Source organism: Coregonus lavaretus (genome assembly GCF_964263955.1).
Source record: "Coregonus lavaretus genome assembly, chromosome: 11".
Taxonomy (NCBI): domain Eukaryota; kingdom Metazoa; phylum Chordata; class Actinopteri; order Salmoniformes; family Salmonidae; genus Coregonus; species Coregonus lavaretus.
The window spans coordinates 15,625,901-15,650,717 of NC_139998.1; the positions used below are offsets into that span (position 1 = coordinate 15,625,901).

General features: G+C 41.6%; 1 pseudogene across 1 annotated transcript; it reads left to right on the forward strand.

Moving 5' to 3' along the window:
* Window positions 1-11,239: 11,239 nt before the first annotated feature.
* Window positions 11,240-24,560, forward strand: LOC311137025 (putative fructose-2,6-bisphosphatase TIGAR A; annotated as a pseudogene). The gene is made up of 5 exons: window positions 11,240-11,258; window positions 11,379-11,499; window positions 11,665-11,743; window positions 11,918-12,027; window positions 24,194-24,560. The product of its transcript is annotated as a putative fructose-2,6-bisphosphatase TIGAR A (transcript).
* Window positions 24,561-24,817: the final 257 nt, after the last annotated feature.

Here is a 24,817-nt window from a genome sequence, read left to right on the forward strand (position 1 = left end):
TTAATATGCATTGTCGGCCGACAAAAAGCTGGGGGTCTGAGTCCACTTAGTGGGTGAGCGGGATTGAGAGATGAAGAGGGAGAGGGGCGGCTGTGTTCCCTCGTTTGGTCTAGAGGAGTTTGCAGTGGACCGTCTGCTTTCAGAAGTTTCATTCGAGGTGTTTGTGTTTTTCACTGCCAACATACCAATCAAATATCGGCAGATAGCGTTTGTATTTTTATGTTATTGTTTAGTTTTTTTTGGAGTTATGGAAGGAGCTTCAGGCTGCATAGCATCAGTAGGGAGGAGTTTGTGCCCCTCTTGGTGGTGCATTAGTATCATCTCAGAGGAGAGTGGAGGCCTGTGGTCTGTGGTGGTTGTAGGGGGGCTTGGGGAAAGCATGCTGCTGTGTAGTGGAAGGAGATGTAGGCGAGTTGCTGAAAGATACAGGAGAGGTGCCTAAAGGCCTCATATGATATCTATCTGATTTCTGCGTTTTGGGCAGATTGAGGCCACACGGATGGCAAATTAGGATCAAAACCAGACTACGCAGCCAGCTCATTATTTTAGAATGAACTTTATGGGTTCATTAGAGGAGAGAAAAAGGTATTGGAGCAGGGGAAGATTTGTGATCAATGCATCTGTAGTCCCTCATAGAGTTGTTTCAACGCGCCTATGATTTAAACAGCAAAGCACTTTGAAAACACGCTCCCCAATGGACAAATGAAATGGTTACGGTGTGGGATCTATGGATGTTTCTGTTTTCATTGTTAGCTTTTTCTTTGTAGGGCTGGTTTCCCACATTCAGATGTACCCCCTTGGCAAGCAGATGTCAAAATAATGCCTAACACCTTATGACATGAGGACATTCCGATCTAAAAACATTCCGAAATTTAAAAAAGTGCAAGGTGAAAGCGGCGTCTGAATTATTTTTTCGTGTGTTTTAACAAATAACTAATGCCAATGCTAATTTTAAAAAGGCTACAGACAAGGTTTATGATCTTGTTTTGTTTTTACTTGAGAAGTTACCACATTATAAAAAAATTTGTTCTACTTGAATGTTCTATTTGATCTGCTTCACAGCAACAACAAAAAGTCACATAGGTTGGAACTATACAGAACACGTTATCGTAGAACATCTGATGTTCTGAGGGCAAATTAGGTTTTCTTTAAAAAAGATGAAGCTGTTCTATGTTCAAAGCTACCTTATTGATGGTTTTGCTAGTAGAGCCTGGTATGTTGTCTTTGGTGATGTCCCCGAGGCTGTGCAGGCCTGACTGATAAAATTCCATGAAAGTTCTATCTCTGCATGTACACCTCTCTCCTCCCGTGAGATTTGCTGCTTCAGTCACTTAATTGGCATGGGGTTCGATCAGTTACCCAGACGTCAGAATTAGACTAATTAACTTCCAAGACACAGGGTACACCGCCAGCACAAGGTAGCCTTGATCACGCAAAATTCTCATTGCTACATTTAAAGGGGGATCAAGGTTTTGGTGTGTTTTTGTGTGTGTGGGTGTGCGTACGTTTGTTTGTGTTTGCATGTGTGGTAGGTATGAGGGGAAGATGAGGATTCAGTGTTTTAGCAGGCTACTCAAAATAAATGTTTTTCAGGAAAACGTTTTCTAGAAACCAATCTTATAAACAAGGCCATCTTCAACCTCTCACCAAAACTAGCCCCTGTTCATCATTGTCAAGGATGTCTGCCCTTTTTTTTCCTGCAAGCTCTATTCTGAGCATAGATTAGGATTTGTTTGTTTTTACAAAGTAGTTGACTGTGTAAGTTTGAATTTGTATTTAGACCACCAATTTGTGTTTGTTTTATTTTATGGGGTTTCCAGACCCAAAAGAGTTTGTAGAGCGTTTGTAAGGGGTTAGATACTGTATTCCAAAGTGAAGAGAGATGGAAGAGGTGTGAAGACATCAAAGTGTCAATATTTTTATTGAGTTATTATTATTGTCTTTTTGCGCTGCTAAAAGCTAAGATTTTGTTTCATTCTTATATACAAAAAAATTACATTACTTAGTTGTGATGTGTCACTTGAGTGTGCTGCTATTTTATAAACATTTGTATTATAATATAATTATTTTACTGCTTAAGAGATACATTCAGAATACCAGAGTAGATGGTAATAGAAGAACATGAAATGAGTATTCGACTGGAAATGTTCTTTGTACAGTTTGCTTAGATAGCATGTTTATTCTCCTTTTGATCTATTTCGCTCTACTTTCTCAGTCACATTCTGTAAATGCGGTATCTCTATACCTCAGGTTTACTGGACAAAAAAATAATATCTGAATACCTCACAACTCTACAGTTTTTAGGGAGCCTGGTAAGGGTAACAGTATAGTAGAAAGCACAGGAGTTTGTCTGTTGTGAAATGTACTGACCGCGTTGAGTGACAAGCATGCAAGGCTCCCACCTGGACTTAAACCGTAGTGGAGGGGGCACAATAACAAGTCAACACTTCCTTGGTCAGTTTAAGTTGATGGTGGTGCTAATTGTGAGACTCGTGACATTCATTGCAAAGACAAATGTGAAAATGTCTCAAATATCATTGATGATTACATGATTTCTACCAATTAATGTCGATAGATTTTGGTTCCTAAGCTTGATTTGATGAGCTTAGTTGACCTGTATGTGCCAGGTCCTATTGTCTGGAAAACCAATACAAAATGGCTAAACCAATCAATCAAAAAGCTTACCACATACTGCATCTGACATGAGGAAGTGTGTTTCAACAGCGTGGATATCCCTTAAGTTGTCCCCCTTCCACTAGAAATTACATAATGTACCTCAGAAATGTCTGTTGCACAACCTCTGTTCAATAAACTTCTGCTTTAAAGAGTGTGACACCATATCAGTCCAATATTATTCTAATTTCTGTTTTCTTTTTGTATGTTATTATGGTTAGTGGAGCAGATTGTAGGATGTGATTGTGTACATAAAGAGAGGTGAACAGTAGAGGTTGCTGTAGTCCAGAAACCAAGAGGACTGGAGAGATGTTAAGTGGAGTGGAGCTGAGATTGTGATGATACTGCAGTCTGGTGAAAAAAAAAAAAAGTTAAGAAGACGGACCCCCTGCTTGAATACCAACCAAAACCTGCTATTAAGAACGTTGACAGCCTAAATCAATTGGGTGGTAGAGAAACAAATTGGGTGAATGTGGTTATTTCTGTTGCTTCCCCTGTATGACATCCTCTGAAGTTTAAACACACTAATCAGTCAGGGTTCAGGCAAGTGGGGGATTGGTGTCTGTCTGAGTTTGTCCTCTGACTCTGGGGCCCTAAGGCACTCTTATGCAGCTTCTTGTTAGGCAGTTTTTTGGGGGGACTGGATCATGTAGGCCTAGTAAGTGAATAAGTTGGTTTCAAAGTTAGCGTTGAATTCAGTATTGATAACTTCTGTTTGTGATTAATCAGCTCTTTATTGGTCTGTCTGAAAGGATCCCTTAAAGTGTTAAGGATCAAGGCATGCTGTATGATCAATAAACTCAACATGAATTAAATCTATTGTCTCTACTCTTTTTATGGTTATGACATATTGCTTTATTCTTTCACTTATAAAAACATATCTCACTTATAAAATCTCTGAGGACCTTTATATTACAAACTGTTAGAAGGAAAATAATATACGATGTAGGCTACATTACTCATGGATTTTTTAAATAATATACATAATAATGTACAGACAAATTTGTTTTACTTCATTTGAAATTAAATACAATTTATAAAATGCTATCACACACTTTTTATATGTTTCATCGACTGCAGAGTGTATCCTCGTAGACACTACCCTAAAGTAGCAGACGTAAAAGAAATGCCTGAGCTGTGTTCCTTTCTTTCTGGTCCTGACGAGAAAAAAAAAACTGTCAGGGGAGGTTATTTTCTGCACTGTTCAACCAATCCAGTATTGGTATTTTGGTATTTTATTAGGATCCCCATTAGCTGTTGCAAAAGCAGCAGCTACTCTTCCTGGGGTCCACACAAAACATGAAACATGACATAATACAGAACATTAATAGACAAGAACAGCTCAAGGACAGAACTATATCAATAGTAAATGAATAAAATAGAAGGCACATGTAGCATATATATCAATACATACACACAAACTGTCTAGGTCAAATAGGGGAGAGGCGTTGTGCCGTGAAGTGTTGCTTTTTCTCTTTTTTTTTAACCAAGTTTGCTGTTCATTTGAGCAATATGAGATGGAACGGAATTCCATGCAATAATGGCTCTATATAATACTGTATGCTTTCTTGAATTTGTTCTGGATTTGGGAACTGTGAAAAGACCCGTAGTGGCATATGGAGGAGGAGTTAAGATGGAGTGTTGAAAAATATTTTGTATTATATTGACAAGATAGTCGAGTGTCCTCTCTAACAATGGAAATACATGTCCTCAAAGATGGAAGGCAGGCCGGAGAAGGCGAGATCAGGTGGGACCATTCTAGCCAATGAAAGGGAAGATATGCGTGTAAACAACAGGCACAACTCTGATATAAAGGCGTTTTTTGCTGAAATGCCATGTTTGTCCACTTATATCCAGGGGTGAAAGTAAGGCGGTACTCTAATAGTGGGGGTACTCCGTACCGGTAAAACATGAGCCTATCACAATAATAAAACTAAATGTCAAGAAAACTGTAGGCTATTAGACCATTATTTATCATTACTGTATGTCAGAGGCATGAAAAATGAGGGAATGGACTTGAGAACGGGTGGTATAGCCTATGCTCCAAAATGTGATGTGGTTAGAAGATAGCACAGAAATTTAGCCAAGGCAGAAATGAGTGGCCGACACTGAGACGCACGTGGACAGCAGTGGACGGATAAATACTGGCCAACTGACAATCGGCAAATGCCATTACACTTTATGTTGTTTTGTGTAACAGATGTATCTTTCCATTCACCACTGTTTGGAGGCTGGGAATATGTTGCGAGTGGATGAACGTGTGCGGATAGCCTAGTAAAGTAGCCCTTTGAAGTGATTATTTGACAACATCAGTATTGGTTGTGTTTATGCCACAATAAAAGGTAATACATTTTAAAAACAAATCTTTACGACTAGGCCCACCGATCCTATTAATTTAATAGGGATTCTACACTGAACAAAAATATAAACGCAACATGCAACAATTTCAAAGATTTTACTAAGTTACAGTTCATATAAGGAAATCAGTCAATTTAAATAAATTCATTAGGCCCTAATCTGTGGATTTCACATGACTGGGAATACAGATATGTATCTCTTGGTCACAGATACCTTAAAAAAATAGGGGCATGTATCAGAAAAACAGTCAGTATCTGGTGTGACCACCATTTGCCTCAAGTAGCGTGACACACCTCCTTTGCATAGAGTTGATCAGGCCTGTGGAATGTTGTCACACTCCTCTTCAATGGCTGTGCGAAGTTGCTGGATATTGGTTGGAACTGGAACACGCTGTCGTACACGTCGATCCAGAGCATCCCAAACATGCTCAATGGGTGACATGTCTGGTGAGTATGCAGACATGTCACATTTTCAGCTTCCAGGAAATGTGTACAGATCCTTGCGACATGCGGCTGTGTATTATCATGCTGAAACATGAGGTGATGGCGGTGGATGAATGGCATGACAATGGGCCTCCGGATCTCGTCACGGTATCTCTGTGCATTCAAATTGCCATTGGTAAAATGCAATTGTGTTCATTGTCCATAGCTTATGCCTGCCCATACCATAACCCCACTGCCACCATGGGGCACTCTGTTCACAACGTTGACGTCAGCAAACCGCTCACCCACACGACACCATACACACTGTCTGCCATCTGCCCGGTACAGTTGAAACCTGGATTCATCCGTGAAGAGTGTACTTCTCCAGCGTGCCAGTAGCCATTGAAGGTGAGCATTTTCCCACTGAAGTCGGTTACAACGCCGAAATACAGTCAGGTCAAGACCCTGGTGAGGATGACGAGCACGCAGATGAGCTTCCCTGAAACGGTTTCTGACAGTTTGTACAGAAATTATTTGGTTGTGCTAACCCACAGTTTCATCAGCTGTCCGGGTGGCTGGTCTCAGATGATCCCGCAGGTGAAGAAGTCGGATCTGGAGGTCCTGGGCTGGCGTGGTTACACGTTGTCTGCTGTTGTGAGGCCGGTTGGACGTACTGACAAATTCTCTAAAACGACATTGGATGCGGCTTATGGTAGAGAAATTAACATTCAATTCTCTGGCAACAGCTCTGGTGGACATTCCTGCAGTCAGCATGCCAATTGCACGCTCCCTCAAAACTTGAGACATCTGTGGCATTGTGTTGTGTGACAAAACCACATTTTAGAGTGGCCTTTTATTGTCCCCAGCACAAGGTGAACCTGTGTAATGCTGTGTAATGCTGTTTAATCAGCTTCTTGATATGCCACACCTGTCAGGTGGATGGTATCAGGTATCTTGGCAAAGTGAGAAATGCTCACTAACAGGGATGTAAAAAAAAAATTGCACAACATTTGAGAGAAATAAGCTTTTTGTGCATATGGAACATTTCTGGGATCTTTTATTTCAGCTCATGAAACATCAAATCAAATCAAATGTTATTGGTCACATACACATATTTAGCAGATGTTATTGCGGCTGTAGCGAAATGCTTGTGTTCCTAGCTCAACAGTGCAGTAGTATCTAACAATTCACAACAATACACACAAATCTAAAAGTAAAATAATGGAATTAAGAAATATATAAATATTAGATCGAGCAATGTCGGAGTGGAATTTACTAAAATACAGTAGAATAGAATACAGTATATACACTACCGTTCAAAAGTTTGGGATCACTTAGCAATTTTTTTGTCCATTAAAATAACATCAAATTGAGCAGAAATACAGTGTAGACATTGTTAATGTTGTAAATGGCTATTGTAGCTGGAAACGGCAGATTTTTTATGGAATATCTACATAGGCGTACAGAGGCCCATTATCAGCAACCGTCAGTCCTGTGTTCATGGCACGTTGGGATCTTGAAGAAGGAAGGCTATCACTCCATTTTGCAACGCCATGCCATACCCTGTGGACGGCGCTTGATTGGAGCCAATTTCCTCCTACAACAGGACAATGACCCAAAGCATAGCTCCAAACTATGCAATAACTATTTAAGGAAGAAGCAGTCAGCTGGTATTCTGTCTATAATGGAGTGGCCAGCACAGTCACCGGATCTCAACCCTATTGAGCTGTTGTGGGAGCAGCTTGACCGTATGGTACGTAAGAAGTGCCCATCAAGCCAATCCAACTTGTGGGAGGTGCTTCAGGAAGCATGGGGTGAAATCTCTTCAGACTACCTCAACAAATTGACAACTAGAATGCCAAAGGTCTGCAAGGCTGTAATTGCTGCAAATGGAGGATTCTTTGACGAAAGCAAAGTTTGAAGGATACAATTATTATTTAAATTAAAAATCATTATTTCTAACCTTGTCAATGACTCCATTTCCTATTCATTTTGCTATATTTCCTATTCAAACTAATTTAATGTATGTTTTCATGGAAAACAAGGACATTTCTAAGTGACCCCGAAATTTTGAACGGTAGTGTACATATGAGATAAGTAAAGCAGTATGTAAACATTATTAAAGGGACTAGTGTTCCATTATTAAAGTGACCAGTGATTCCAGGACTATGTCCATAGGGCAGCAGCCTCTAAGGTGCAGTGTTGCATAACCGGGTGGAAGCCGGCTAGTGATGGCTATTTAACAGTCTGATGGCCTTGAGATAGAAGCTGTTTTTCAGTCTCTCGGTCCCAGCTTTGATGCACCTGTACTGACCTCGCCTTCTGGATGATAGTGGGGTGAACAGGCAGTGGCTCGGGTGGTTGATGTCCTTGATGATCTTTTTGACCTTCCTGTGACATCAGGTGCTGTAGGTGTCCTGGAGGGCAGGTAGTTTGCCTCTGGTGATGCGTTGGACAGACCGCACCACCCTCTGGAGAGCCCTGCGGTGCAGTTGCCGTAGCAGGCGGTGATACAGCCCGACAAGATGCTCTCAATTGTGCATCTGTAAAAGTTTGTGAGGATTTAAGGGGACAAGACACATTTTTTCAGCCTCCTGAGGTTGAAGAGGCGCTGTTGCGTCTTCTTCGCCACACTGTCTGTGTGGATGGACCATTTCAGATCGTCAGTGATGTGTACGCCAAGGACCTTGAAGCTTTCCACGTTCTCCACTGTGGTCCCGTCGATGTGGATAAGGGCGTGCACCCTCTGCTCCTTTGTTTTGTTGACGTTGAGTGAGAGGTTATTTTCCTGGCACCACTCTCCCAGGGACCTCACCTCCTCCCTGTAGGCTGTCTCATCATTGTTGGTAATCAGGCCTACTACTGTTGTGTTGTCTGCAAACTTGTCATGGGTGAACAGGGAGTACAGGAGGGGGCTGAGCATGCACCCTTGTGGGGCCCCTGTGTTGAGGATCAGCGAAGTGGATGTGTTGTTTATAACCTTCACCACCTGGGGGCGGCCTGTCAGGAAGTTCAGGACCCAGTTGCACAGGGCGAGGTTCAGACCCAGGGCCCCAAACTTAATGATGAGCTTGGAGGGTACTACAATGTTGAATGCTGAGCTATAGTCAATGAACAGCATTCTTACATAGGTATTCCTCTTGTCCAGATGGGATAGGGTAGTGTGCAGTGCAATGGCGATTGCATCGTCTGTGGATCTGTTGGGGCGGTAAGCAAATTGAAGTGGGTCTAGGGTGTGAGGTAAGGTAGAGGTGATATGGTCCTTAACTAGCCTTTCAAAGCACTTCATGATGACAGAAGTGAGTGCTACGGGGCGATAGTCATTTAGTTCAGTTACCTTTGCTTTCTTGGGTACAGGAAGAATGGTGGACATCTTGAAGCAAGTGGGGACAGCAGACTGGGATAGGGAGAGATTGAATATGTCCGTAAACACTCCAGCCAGCTGGTCTGCTCATGCTCTGAGGACACGGCTAGGAATGCCGTCTGGGCCGGCAGCCTTGCGAAGGTTAACACGCTTAAATGTCTTACTCACGTCGGCCACGGAGACGGAGAGCCCACAGTCCTTGGTAGCGGGCCGCGTCGGTGGCACTGTGTTATCCTCAAACCGGGTGAAGAAGGTGTTTAGCTTGTCCGGAAGCAAGATGTCGGTCCGCGACGTGGCTGGTTTTCCCTTTGTAGTCCGTGATTGTCTGTAGACCCTGCCACATTCAGTTGAAGTCGGAAGTTTACATACACTTAGGTTGGAGTCATTAAAACTCGTTTTTCAACCACTCCACAAATTTCTTGTTAACACGCTATAGTTTTGGCAAGTCATTTAGGACATCTACTTTGTGCATGACACAAGTAATTTTTCCAACAATTGTTTACAAACAGATTATTTCACTTATAATTCACTGTATCACAATTCCAGTGGGTCAGAAGTTTACATACACTAAGTTGACTGTGCCTTTAAACAGCTTGGAAAATTCCAGAAAATGATGTCATTGCTTTAGAAGCTTCTGATAGGCTAATTGACATAATTTGAGTCAATTGGAGGTGTACCTGTGGCTGTATTTCAAGGCCTACCTTCAAACACAATTTCCAAATGCCTGAAGGTACCACGTTCATCTGTCCAAACAATAGTACGTAAGTGTAAACACCATGGGACCACGCAGCCGTCATACCGCTCAGGAAGGAGACGCGTTCTGTCTCCTAGAGATGAACATACTTTGGTGCGAAAAGTGCAAATCAATCCCAGAACAACAGCAAAGGACCTTGTGAAGATGCTGGAGGAAACAGGTACTAAAGTATCTATATCCACAGTAAAATGAGTCCGCTCAGTAAGGAAGAAGCCACTGCTCCAAAACCGCCATAAAAAAGCCAGAATACGGTTTGCAACTGCACATGGGGACAAAGATTGTACTTTTTGGAGAAATGTCCTCTGGTCTGATGAAACAAAAATAGAACTGTTTGGCCATAATGACCATCGTTATGTTTGGAGGAAAAAGGGGGTTGCTTGCATGCCGAAGAACACCATCCAAACCGTGACGCATGGGGGTGGCAGCATCATGCTGTGGGGGTGCTTTGCTACAGGAGGGACTGGTGCACTTCACAAAATAGATGGCATCATGAGGAAGGAAAATTATGTGGATATATTGAAACAACATCTCAAGACATCAGTCAGGAAGTTAAAGCTTGGTCGAAAATGGGTCTTCCAAATGGACAATGACCCCAAGCATACTTCCAAAGTTGTGGCAAAATGGCTTAAGGACAACAAAGTCAAGGTATTGGAGTGGCCATCACAAAGCCCTGACCTCAATCCTATAGAACATTTGTGGGCAGAACTGAAAAAGCGTGTGCGAGCAAGGAGGCCTACAAACCTGACTCAGTTACACCAGCTCTGTCAGGAGGAATGGGCCAAAATTCACCCAACTTATTGTGGGAAGCTTGTGGAAGGCTACCCAAAACGTTTGACCCAAGTTAAACAATTTAAAGGGAATGCTACCAAATACTAATTGAGTGTATGTAAACTTCTGACCCACTGGGAATGTGATGAAAGAAATAAAAGCTGAAATAAATCATTCTCTGTACTATTATTCTGACATTTCACATTCTTAAAATAAAGTGGTGATCCTAACTGACCTAAGACAGGGCATTTTTACTTGGATTAAATGTCAGGAATAATGAAAAACTGAGTTTAAATGTATTTGGCTAAGGTGTATGTAAACTTCCGACTTCAACTGTATATATGTGCATATTATGTGTGAGTGTTTGTGTGTGTGTGTTGGAGTGTCAGTGTGCGTGAGTGTGTAGGGCCCTTTGAGTGTGCATAGAGACAGTGTAAAAATAAATACAAGGGTCAACTCAGATAATCCATGTAGCCATTTTGTAATCTATTTAGTTAGCTATTTAGCAAGTCTTATGGCTTGGGGATAGAAGCTGTTCAGGAGCCTGTTGGTGTCAGACTTGATGCACTGGTACCGCTTGCCGTGCAGAAGCAGAGAGAACACTCTATGGATCAAGTAAACTAAGATCACTACTTCAATAGTAATACAGTATGACTAGAGAAATACCCTACTAAACTAAACCATGCATTTTGAATTATTTCTCATTTGATTGTGTCTATTGTATTGAATTGTATTCTATGGTATATTGTCTTTATACATGCTAATAGATAATTATTTTCCCCCAGTGGTGAAACAGAATAGAATAGAAAAGGCCTTCTACAAGTTATGACTTACTATAAAAGCACATCTGGTGCTACTGTTTTAATACCGTTTTTGATACATAAGAGACCCTTGGATGAAATGTGTCAAACAGCACAAGGTAGAAGTTTAGGAACAGATAATCCAATAGACTTCCTAGATTTCATGTTTCAATGGCATATCACTGACACTGTGAGGATTACGGTATCACTCCAATCCTGGGAATTTCCCAATCCCCCAGGCCAGGCGATAGACTTGTCTCTGTCAGATTAGGGATGCAGCAGGCAGAGGCTACAGGAAAGTACCTCAAAGACGTCAAGTTCACCAACATGTTTGTCAGTGACATGGCCCGTGCCCGCCAGGTGAGTGGTGACGATGTCACAGAGATCATGTAATCTTTTAGAATACACTTTAACGCCAGTATTATGTGTTGGGGTGGTCCGCAGGTTTTATTTGATTGTGTATTATGAAACAATCTCTCCTTAGAAAGATGTATGTGAATGGTTGTTTTATCTGTTTTGTTACAGACTTGCAAAAGCGATTGTGAAACACAGCAGTTGTTGCTCTGGCATAGAAATTGTCACCGACCCATCACTTAAAGAGAGGGTGACTACCCTTTCTCTGTGCTCTAGGTTGTCGATATCTAATTTCCATGTATGCTGTTCTTATTAACTTTACATCAGAGTGTGTGTGCGTATGTCTGTGTGTGTGTGTACAGTTCTATGACCATGTGTGTTTTTAAACTCACAACCATCCAGTAAAGAGCCTGTTGTTTTCCAGAGTTTTGGGAGTGCCAGGGGGACCTTGTGGTGGACATGAAGTATATGGCTACAGCAGCTGGTCAGTCGTGGCTGAACTTCACTCCTCCAGAGGGAGAGACTATAGAACAGGTGAGTCATTCTGGGGTATCCTGAGAGAGCGTGTCTGTCTGTCTCTTTCTCGCTCTCTCTCTTTCTCTCTCGATATATTCCTCCTGATGACTCGCTCAATACGGAAGTGGTCAAATGAGGCGGATGCTACGCTACAGGACTGTTTTGCTAGCACAGACTGGAATATGTTCCTGGATTCTTCAATGGCATTGAAGAGTGCACCTCCTCAGTCACCGGCTTCATCACTAAGTGCATCGATGACGTTGTCCTCACAGTGACCGTACGTACATATCCCAACCAGAAACCATGGAGTACAGGTAACATCCGTACCGAGCTAAAGGCTAGAGCTGCCGCTTTCAAGGAGCGGGACACTAATCCGGACGCTTATAAGAAATCCCGCTATGCCCTCTGACGAATCCTACTACACCAGCTCTGACGCTTGTCGGATGTGGCAGGGCTTGCAAATTATTACGGACTACAAAGGGAAACCCAGCCACGAGCTGCCCAGTGATGCGAGCCTACCAGACGAACTAAATGCCTTTTATGCTCCCTTCGTGGCAAGCAACACTGAAGCATGCATGAGAGCACCAGCTGTTCCAGACGACTGTGTGATCACGCTCTCCGTAGCCGATGTGAGTAAGACCTTTAAACAGGTCAACATTCACAAGGCCGCGGGGTTGACATTTTCAACCTCTCCCTGACCGAGTCTGTAATACCTACATGTTTCAAGCAGACCACCATAGTCCCTGTGCCCAAGAAAGCGAAGGTAACCTGCCTAAATGACTACCGCCCCGTAGCACTCACGTCGGTAGCCATGAAGTGCTTTGAAAGGCTGGTCATGGCTCACATCAACACCATCATCCCGGAAACCTTAGACCCACTCCAATTCGCATACCACCCCAACAGATCCACAGATGACGCAATCTCAATCCCACTACACACTGCCCTTTCCCACCTGGACAAAAGGAACACCTACGTCAGAATGCTGTTCATTGACTACAACTCTGCGTTCAACAACATAGTGCCCACAAAGCTCATCACTAAGCTAAGGACCCTGGGACTAAACACCTCCCTCTGCAACTGGATCCTGGACTTCCTGACGGGCCGCCCCCAGGTGGTAAGGGTAGGTAACAACACATCTGCGTTAATATTGCTGATAGATTGTAACTGCATCACTTCTAATCCCCCATGTGTTTTTTTTCTTCTCGCAAATATATATATATATATACAAAGAGGGGAAAAAAGTATTTGATCCCCTGCTGATTTTGTACGTTTGCCCACTGACAAAGAAATGATCAGTCTATACTTTTAATGGTAGGTTTATTTGAACAGTGAGAGACAGAATAACAAAAAAAAATCCAGAAAAACGCATGTCAAAAATGTTATAAATTGATTTGCATTTTAATGAGGGAAATAAGTATTTGACCCCCTCTCAATCAGAAAGTTTCTGGCTCCCAGGTGTCTTTTATACAGGTAACGAGCTGAGATTAAGAGCACACTCTTTAATGGAGTGCTCCTAATCTCAGTTTGTTACCTGTATAAAAGACACCTGTCCACAGAAGCAATCAATCAATCAGATTCCAAACTCTCCACCATGGCCAAGACCAAAGAGCTCTCCAAGGATGTCAGGGACAAGATTGTAGACCTACACAAGGCTGGAATGGGCTACAAGACCATCACCAAGCAGCTTGGTGAGAAGTTGACAACAGTTGGTGCGATTATTCGCAAATGGAAGAAACACAAAATAACTGTCAATCTCCCTCGGCCTGGGGCTCCATGCAAGATCTCACCTTGTGGAGTTGCAATGATCATGAGAACGGTGAGGAATCAGCCCAGAACTACACAGGAGGATCTTGTCAATGATCTCAAGGCAGCTGGGACCATAGTCACCAAGAAAACAATTGGTAACACACTACGCCGTGAAGGACTGAAATCCTGCAGCGCCCGCAAGGTCCCCCTGCTCAAGAAAGCACATATACATGCCCGTCTGAAGTTTGCCAATGAACATCTGAATGATTCAGAGGAGAACTGGGTGAAAGTGTTGTGGTCAGATGAGACCAAAATGGAGCTCTTTGGCATCAACTCAACTCGCCGTGTTTGGAGGAGGAGGAATGCTGCCTATGACCCCAAGAACACCATCCCCACCGGCTAACATGGAGGTGGAAACATTATGCTTTGGGGGTGTTTTTCTGCTAAGGGGACAGGACAACTTCACTGCATCAAAGGGACGATGGACGGGGCCATGTACCGTCAAATCTTGGGTTTTGGATGGGTATTCCAGCATGACAATGACCCAAAACACACGGTCAAGACAACAAAGGAGTGGCTCAAGAAGAAGCACATTAAGGTCATGGAGTGGCCTAGCCAGTCTCCAGACTTTAATCCCATAGAAAATCTGTGGAGGGAGCTGAAGGTTCGAGTTGCCAAACGTCAGCCTCGAAACCTTAATGACTTGGAGAAGATCTGCAAAGAGGAGTGGGACAAAATCCCTCCTGAGATGTGTGCAAACCTGGTGACCAACTACAAGAAACGTCCGACCTCTGTGATTGCCAACAAGGGTTTTGCCACCAAGTACTAAGTCATGTTTTGCAGAGGGGTCAAATACTTATTTCCCTCATTAAAATGCAAATCAATTTATAACATTTTTGACATGCATTTTTCTGGATTTTTTTGTTGTTATTCTGTCTCTCACTGTTCAAATAAACCTACCAGTAAAAAATTATAGACTGATCATTTCTTTGTCAGTGGGCAAACATACAAAATCAGCAGGGGATCAAATACTTTTTTCCCTCACTGTGTATATATATATATATATATATATATATATATATACATACATAAAAAAAAAATATTTCCCTTTATTACTTTCCAACCCCACCACCCCTTCCCTAATTTGAGTAAACTAGTGAACAACAATGCTTAGGCCTCTACTTCCAGCTTATACATACTATATACATTTTATGGACACAGTCAATGTTACAATAATTCTATTTTGTTTGTTTTTACTCTTGAACTTCCTCTACCCTCAACCTCTCCGATCATTTTCATGATGTCCATCCGGTTTCCTTCTATATGCCATATCTTTCTAATTGTGCTCTTTCACAAAAGCTCTCAACCTATAACCTACAGTGGGGTAAAAAAGTATTTAGTCAGCCACCAATTGTGCAAGTTCTCCCACTTAAAAAGATGAGAGTGGCCTGTAGTTTTCATCATAGGTACACGTCAACTATGACAGACAAAATGAGAAAAACATTTCCAGAAAATCACATTGTAGGATTTTTTATGAATTTATTTGCAAATTATGGTGGAAAATAAGTATTTGGTCAATAACAAAAGTTTGTCAATACTTTGTTATATACCCTTTGTTGGCAATGACACAGGTCAAACGTTTTCTGTAAGTCTTCACAAGGTTTTCACACACTGTTGCTGGTATTTTGGCCCATTCCTCCATGCAGATCTCCTCTAGAGCAGTGATTTTTTGGGGCTGTTGCTGGGCAACACGGACTTTCAACTCCCTCCAAAGATTTTCTATGGGGTTGAGATCTGGAGACTGGCTAGGCCACTCCAGGACCTTGAAATGCTTCTTACGAAGCCACTCCTTCGTTGCCCGGGCGGTGTGTTTGGGAACATTGTCATGCTGAAAGACCCAGCTACGTTTCATCTTCAATGCCCTTGCTGATGGAAGGAGGTTTTCACTCAAAATCTCACGATACATGGCCCCATTCATTCTTTCCTTTACACAGATCAGTCGTCCTGGTCCCTTTGCAGAAAAACAGCCCCAAAGCATGATGTTTCCACCCCCATGCTTCACAGTAGGTATGGTGTTCTTTGGATGCAACTCAGCATTCTTTGTCCTCCAAACACGACGAGTTGAGTTTTTACCAAAAAGTTCTATTTTGGTTTCATCTGACCATATGACATTCTCCCAATCCTTTTCTGGATCATCCAAATGCACTCTAGCAAACTTCAGACTTTTTTCCCCCACTGTATATGGGACGGCTGTCAATCATTTGGTCCTTAAATGAAACTGGTATACTTCTTTATTTATCACAGTTTTCTTTAACCAATTATGTTCTTTAATGCAAGGCCGACAGACAAGTTCCTTACTTTTTCACCCTTCCACTTTCCTCTTCCATTTTTGCGGTAATACTGCAATTATTTGGTTGTAATTTTGGGTAGAGCAGACATTTCCATATGTTTTTGTTAGCTGCATGTGCGACATAACTCCACCAGTCCTACCGATGATATCATTTACGAAGATGATACCTTTTTCAAACATTTTGTCAAAAGAAAATGTTTTTTTATCAATTAGTATATTTGAGTTTAACCACAATATTTGTTGCATTATTTGTTCTGTCGTTTCTGGAGGATTAAATTGAAATTGCAACCAACTTTCAGTGGCTTGTTTTAGAAATAGTGATATTTGGGAGATTATTTCCTTTTCAAATAACTGAAAGTGAGAGGTTGTAATCTGAATAAAGGGGAAAAGGCCATTCTTGAACATTGGGTGAGACAATCTTACAAATTTGCTAGAGAACCAGTTTGGATTTAAGTATAACTTTTGTATGACTGAGGCTTTTAGTGATAGGTCTAATGCTTTAATATTTAATAATTTCTGTCCTCCAAATTCATATTCATTATATAAATAGGCCTGTTTAATTTTGTCTGGCTTGCCGTTCCAAATAAAATGGAAACAATTTTTCTCATATAATTTAAAAAACTGTTCGCTAGGCGTAGGCAAGACCATAAGCAAATAGGTAAACTGGGATAATACTAAAGAGTTCATCTGGGTGCTTTTTCAACAAATTGACAGGTATTTACCTTTCCATGGTAGCAAGATCTTATCTATTTTTGCTAACTTTAATTTATTTCATTTGGGATATGTATTCCGAGTATATCCACATCACCATCAGACCATTTTATTGGTAAACTACATGGTAATGTAAAAATTGTATTTTTTAGTGATCCAATACGTAATATAGTACATATATCATAATTTGGTTGTAATCCAGAGAGGTTAGAAAATGTATCTAGATCCTCTATGAGGCTGTGGAGGGATTCAAGTTGTGGATTTAAAAGAAAACATGAATCATCAGCGTACAATGACACCTTTGTTTTTAAGCCCTGGGTTTCTAATCCCTTGATATTATTGTTGGATCTGATTTTAATAGCTAAACATCTCAATGGCCATAATAAATAGATACGCCGATAGTGGACAACCATGTTTCACTCCTCTTGACAGTTTAAAACTTTCTGAGAAATAGCCATTATTTACTATTTTACACCTAGGGTTACTATTCATGATTTTAACCCATTTTATAAGAGATTCTCCAAAATTGAAATGCTCCAGGCATTTATATATAAACCCCAGTCGTACTTTATCAAATGCCTTTTCGAAGTCTGCTATGAATAGCAGGCCTGGTTTCTCCGATTTTTCATAGTGTTCTATTGTTTCCAGTACTTGCCTGATATTATCTCCAATGTATCGCCCATGTAAAAATCCTGTCTGATTAGAATTAATAATGTCTGACAATACTTTTTTATTTCTATGCGCTGTACATTTTGCTAGAATTTTTGCATCACAACACTGAAGTGTAAGGGGCCTCCAATTTCATAAATGGACTGGATCTTAATATTTTCCACTTGTATCCTGTTTCAGTAATAATGAAATCAGACCTTCTTCTTGTGTGTCTGATAATCTACCATTTACATAGGAGTGGTTAAAACATGCTAATAACGGTCCTCTGAGTATATCAAAAAAGGTTTGGTATACCTCGACTGGTATGCCATCCATCCCTGGAGTTTTCCCGGACTTAAAGTCTTTAATTGCATACAGAAGTTCCTCCTCTGTAATTTCACCTTCACACGAGTCTTTCCGTATGGCTGTTAATTTTACATTATCAATAGAAAAAAATCTCTACAATTAGCTTTAGTTAGAGGAGATGGAGGCGACTGAAACGAAAACATATGCTTAAAGTACTTTGTTTCCTCCTTCAAAATATCATTTGGTGAATCATGGGTGACTCCATCACTTGTAACCAGTTTCAGTAAATTATTTTTGGAAGCATTCCTATGTTGAAGATTAAAAAAGGATTTGGTGCATTTTTCCCCATATTCCATCCAGTTTGCTTTATTTTTATAATATATTACATTTGATCTTTCTTGAATAAGTTTCTCCATTTCTTTTTGTTTATCCTCTAATTTATTCTGAGCCTGTATATTACAGTTTTTATTGCTATCTATGTGTTCTGTCAGACCTTCTATTTCCTTTGTTAGTATGGACTCTTTTGACCTAAATTGCTTTTGTTTTCGAGATGAGTACTGAATTGCATGGCCTCTAAAGGCACATTTAAAGGTGTCCCATGCAATAAGGGGATTTGCTGTACCTATGTTATGTCGGAAAAAAATCAGTTATAAATTCCTCTGTCCTAGTTAAAAATAAGTTATCATCCAATAGGCTTTGATTAAATTTCCAATATCCTCATCCACGTGGAAATTCAGTAAGAGTAATGTATATGCCAATTATATGATGGTCCGACCGCATTCTGTCCCCATCAACACTTTTTAAACTTTTGGTGCCAACGAGAATGACATAAGAAAGAAGTCAAGACGACTAGTTTGATTGAGTCTCCGCCATGTATATCTCACTAGATCAGGATATTTAAGCCTCCATATACAGTGGGGGAAAAAAGTATTTAGTCAGCCACCAATTGTGCAAGTTCTCCCACTTAAAAAGATGAGAGAGGCCTGTAATTTTCATCATAGGTACACGTCAACTATGACAGACAAATTGAGAAAAGAAAATCCAGAAAATCACATTGTAGGATTTTTTATGAATTTATTTGCAAATTATGGTGGAAAATAAGTATTTGGTCACCTACAAACAAGCAAGATTTCTGGCTCTCACAGACCTGTAACTTCTTCTTTAAGAGGCTCCTCTGTCCTCCACTCGTTACCTGTATTAATGGCACCTGTTTGAACTTGTTATCAGTATAAAAGACACCTGTCCACAACCTCAAACAGTCACACTCCAAACTCCACTATGGCCAAGACCAAAGAGCTGTCAAAGGACACCAGAAACAAAATTGTAGACCTGCACCAGGCTGGGAAGACTGAATCTGCAATAGGTAAGCAGCTTGGTTTGAAGAAATCAACTGTGGGAGCAATTATTAGGAAATGGAAGACATACAAGACCACTGATAATCTCCCTCGATCTGGGGCTCCACGCAAGATCTCACCCCGTGGGGTCAAAATGATCACAAGAACGGTGAGCAAAAATCCCAGAACCACACGGGGGGACCTAGTGAATGACCTGCAGAGAGCTGGGACCAAAGTAACAAAGCCTACCATTAGTAACACACTACACCGCCAGGGACTCAAATCCTGCAGTGCCAGACGTGTCCCCCTGCTTAAGCCAGTACATGTCCAGGCCCGTCTGAAGTTTGCTAGAGTGCATTTGGATGATCCAGAAGAGGATTGGGAGAATGTCATATGGTCAGATGAAACCAAAATAGAACTTTTTGGTAAAAACTCAACTCGCCGTGTTTGGAGGACAAAGAATGCTGAGTTGCATCCAAAGAACACCATACCTACTGTGAAGCATGGGGGTGGAAACATCATGCTTTGGGGCTGTTTTTCTGCAAAGGGACCAGGACGACTGATCCGTGTAAAGGAAAGAATGAATGGGGCCATGTATCGTGAGATTTTGAGTGAAAACCTCCTTCAAATCAGCAAGGGCATTGAAGATGAAACGTGGCTGGGTCTTTCAGCATGACAATGATCCCAAACACACCGCCCGGGCAACGAAGGAGTGGCTTCGTAAGAAGCATTTCAAGGTTCTGGAGTGGCCTAGCCAGTCTCCAGATCTCAACCCCATAGAAAGTCTTTGGAGGGAGTTGAAAGTCTGTGTTGCCCAGCGACAGCCCCAAAACATCACTGCTCTAGAGGAGATCTGCATGGAGGAATGGGCCAAAATACCAGCAACAGTGTGTGAAAACCTTGTGAAGACTTACAGAAAACGTTTGACCTGTGTCATTGCCAACAAAGGGTATATAACAAAGTATTGAGAAACTTTTGTTATTGACCAAATACTTATTTTCCACCATAATTTGCAAATAAATTCATTAAAAATCCTACAATGTGATTTTCTGGATTTTTTTTCTCATTTTGTCTGTCATAGTTGACGTGTACCTATGATGAAAATTACAGGCCTCTCTCATCTTTTTAAGTGGGAGAACTTGCACAATTGGTGGCTGACTAAATACTTTTTTCCCCCACTGTATCTACTAGTTCTAATGTATCCATGACATTCATGATTTCCTTAAGAGCTTGAGGGTGATTGTTTGTAGTGTGATTTCCTTTACGGTCCATTGAGCTATTTAAAACGGTATTATAATCTCCCACCATAATAATAGAGTCTTGAATTGCTTGCAGGGTTGATAATTTATTATATATATTGTCAAAGAAGTGTGGATCATCATTATTTGGTCCGTAAAGGTTAATGACCATATCTGTTTATGGTCCAATAACATATTTAAAATAATTCATCTACCTTGCATATCTTTTGGACAATTTGCACATTTGGATCGAAATTACTGTTAATTAATATCATCACCCCTTTTGAGTTTCTTTGCCCATGGGAGAAGTATATTACGCCCCCCCCCCCCCCCCCTTTTCCCACGCAACTTCATCTAGAATTGTTGAATGAGTTTCCTGTAAACAATAGATATTATATTCCTTCTCTTTGAGCCATGTAAATATTGTTCTTCTTTTGTTATTATCAGCTAAGCCGTTATTATAACTGGCTATACTTATTTCATCACATACCATAATGAGATACAAGTTTCAAATCTATTTATCATTATATATGTTTGTAAATTTACCAATAAAAAATACAATAGTGATTGAGTGTCCATATAGCTGTACCATGATATTTGCATTGCTACTAAGTAACCCTCCAATTGTTCTCCACTAATTCCCCCACTAAAGCCCCTCCCCATCCCAAGTTGGGCCGTCATCCCAGTGATCGGCATACCACCCCCCTCCCCCATGATCCCTAGGCCCCCGAGAGGCCAGGACCCATCCATCGAAAACAGCACACAGTGCCACCCACAAAACAGAAGCAGGTCAAACGCCAAAAGCATTTCCAATGTTCTCACCTCAATATATATATCTATTTAAAAATATCTATTCAAATATCTTGCATATCTTATTTTCCATCATTATCAATTAATATGCGTAATAATGTTGGCAGTTCATGTGTAGGATTTTAACCTATAACCCAGATTGCCATTGTATTACATTACATTTTTGACAAGCAATTATTATTTTAGCAAACAATTATTGTGGTTCATCCTATATTCTCCCTAACATCCTTTCCCCCTTGCAACAGATGTGGGATAAACACACACGCACATACTCTAACACACTCAACCCCTTTCCTCCACAATCAACCATAAGATCAGATGCTCACCGGTTGTTACATCCCAGAGCCCAACTCAAGAAAGGACCTGATTTACGAATGCATATACAGTTGCAGCTGTTTGAGAAAGCATGCAAGATTGAGCAAAAATTGACAACAATGTGAGATTTGATTAATCAATTTAATCTATGTCAAGTCCTAGGTGATGGAGATCAGATCCACCCTCTTCACCTGAGACACAAACACTCTGGTCCCCCGTTGTAACCATTTTTCCCAAGCATCTCCGTGCAGTCAGACCTTTGATTATTTTGTGCCACCTGGGCCACAATAATATGCCCCCTCTCTGATGGTCCGAGTGTGACCCCCTCCCCATGGGTTACTGCAGCCAGTGTTGCCAGCACTGCCACAACCTGGGTGGGGGTACCCCACCGGAATCCCCACCGGCTAGGTACAAGGTCGTCAAGGTTCTCATTAGCAGCTTTGAGAATGTCCTTGTATATTATGCTCTCCCATCAGGGGGCTCTGGCTTTCTAGGACTAACCCTGCCAGGCAGGCTCAGAATCTTGAGGGGGCGATGCTGCTCAAGTAGGTCTCTGACCGCATAAATTTTTCTGTTTTGGCTGCATATAGGCAACTCACAGCAGGTCCATAAAACAGATGGGGACTTCTCTTTGGTGTATGGGTCGCTCAAGTGGGTGTCTAGGATAAAAGGTTGGGGATCGTTCCATCATGATAGGACAATAAAAAAATAGATTAGATGTGTACTATATTTTAAAATGTATATCCCTCATCTGCACAAAATTGAAAGCTCTCTCTCACAACCCCTGCTCACAGACACACGTTAGTTCTGGGATATGCAACCATTTCCTTTCTCACTCACTTAACTCCACACTTTTTCAAACACAAAAACGCACACCACACCTTCCATCACAAATCATCAACACATACCCACATACTGTGCCTTCTATGTCTTCTGTTTGCTATGTTTTTATCTCCACTATGTTGATTGAGTACTTGTGTTCTAATTTAGTTGTATTTGAAGTATTATTTTGCTTGTTATCTTTTCTTGTAAAACCGTCTTATCCCTTTATAAAATACTATACATACATAGTCCCCTGTAGCTCAGTTGGTAGAGCATGGCGCTTGCAACGCCAGGGTTGTGGGTTCGTTTCCCACAGGGGGCCAGTATGAAAATGTATGCACTCACTAACTGTAAGTTGCTCTGGATAAGAGCGTCTGCTAAATGACATAAAATAAAAATACTATAAATGTGCTTTATTATTACAAACCCTACCATGGCTAGTATTGGGTGTTCCATTATTCAACTCCTCTATTAGAACTTTCAGAATAGCCATGGAGTAGTCTTTGTGTCGCGGGTCGAGAGTTTCAAGTTCCTTGGTGTCCACATCACCAACAAACTATCATGGTCCAAACACACCAAGACAGTCGTGAAGAGGGCACAACAACATATTTTCCTCCTCAGGAGACTGAAAAGATTTGGCATGGGTCCCCAGATCCTCAAAAAGTTATACAGCTGCACCATCGAGAGCATCCTGACCGGTTGCATCACCATCTGGTATGGCAACTGCTCGGCATCCGACCGCAAGGCGCTACAGAGGGTATTGCGTACGGCCCAGTACATCACTGGGGCCAAGCTTCCTGCCATCCAGGACCTGTATACTAGGCGGTGTCAGAGGAAGGCCCAAAAAATTGTCAAAGACTCCAGTCACCGAAGTCATAGACTGTTCTCTCTGCTACCACACGGCATACGGTACCGGAGCGCCAAATCTAGGTCCAAAAGGCTCCTTAACAGCTTCTACCCGCAAGCCATAAGACTCCTGAACAATTAATCAAATGGCCACCCGGACTATTAACATTGACCCCCCCCTTTGTTTATACACTGCTGTTTATTATCTATGCATAGTCACTTTACCGCTAACTGCATGTACAAATTACCTCGACTAACCTGTACCCCCTGTATATAGCCTCGGTATTGTTATTTTATTGTGTTACTTTTTGTTTATTTTTTACTTTAGTTTATTTAGTAAATCTTTTCTTAACTCTATTTATTAAACTGCGTTGTTGGTTAAGGGCTTGTAAGTAAGCATTTCATGGTAAGGTCTACTACACCTATTGTATTTGGCGCATGTGACAAATACAATTTGATTTGATTTGATAGGAGACCAGACGCAATACATTTTATTAACACTAGATGGCACCTTTGTCATGCATTACAGGGTAATCCATTCTTGACTCTGAATATGTCAAATACATGTTTTGTATATCAGGTCCCTTCATCAAATTAATTGCTTGAGGTTTGTCTGCTTGATGCTTTTTAAGTGGGGATCAAAGTACATAGGCCTTTGGTGCCACACCTCTTATTGTCTCGATTAAAATGTCACTACTTCAGTTGGAGAAAACAAATTTACAGTGTGGGGGCGTGGGGGGGATGTTCTATTGAGACCAAGAACGTATATTTTGCTAAGACTTACCAATTAGGACTTAGCTTGCAGGTCATACGTCCAGTGTCAGTGTGATCCAACAGCTAGTTTACGTTACACATTGTCCAGATAATGATGCAGATCTGCCATGGTACGTGACATAAGGGCCCGGGCCCCCAGGGCCTCAGTATCTCTAGCCACCCAGAACATGCTGTAGGCCCTTCAATCAGGATGGAACCGATGTCAACCAGTCTGTTGTGTGGGTGTAGGAGGGGAATGGGAAGGATGAGTCTGTTGTGAATAAGAGTGCTTTGTTCTGTGTTAGAAAAAGACACAGATCAAAGAGTTTCTGCAGCACCTGTTCCAGTGCATGGTGGCTGACCACTGCGGATCAGGACAGAAGGAGACAGGGATAGCTGAGACAGAGGGGGATCTCGCCGGACGATGGGATCAGAGACATCCCTGCCCATGCGCTGGTGGTCAGCCATGGGGCCCTCATATGTGTGCCCATGCGCTACGTTGTGGACGAGCTAAAGTGTCCTTTACCCCAGAGGTTGGACATGTCCCATATGATTGCTCTCTGTCCCAACACGGGCATATGTTGGTTTATCTTCACTGTAACAAAAGGGGGTGCGGGCAACACCCTCTTAGCCATCCACTATGTCTTCATCAATAGGTGTAAGCATATATAAGTCGAGGGGTAGAGTGGAAGGGGTTGAAGGGAGGAACAAATCTCCTGGTTTGTTCAGACTATAGGGCAGACTCGTATTGTGCTCTTTAGGAAATTGTATTTTCACATTGTCCTTTCCAGCATAGCTCCAGCAACTATGGTGGATGCGTAACCAAGCCAGCCCAGTACAGCTTGGCTTCACTCGGCTTGGCCCTATAGTGTGGATCAGGCTATTAAGTGCCAGCTAAGATATACACAGAGACTCCACACTGGAATCTG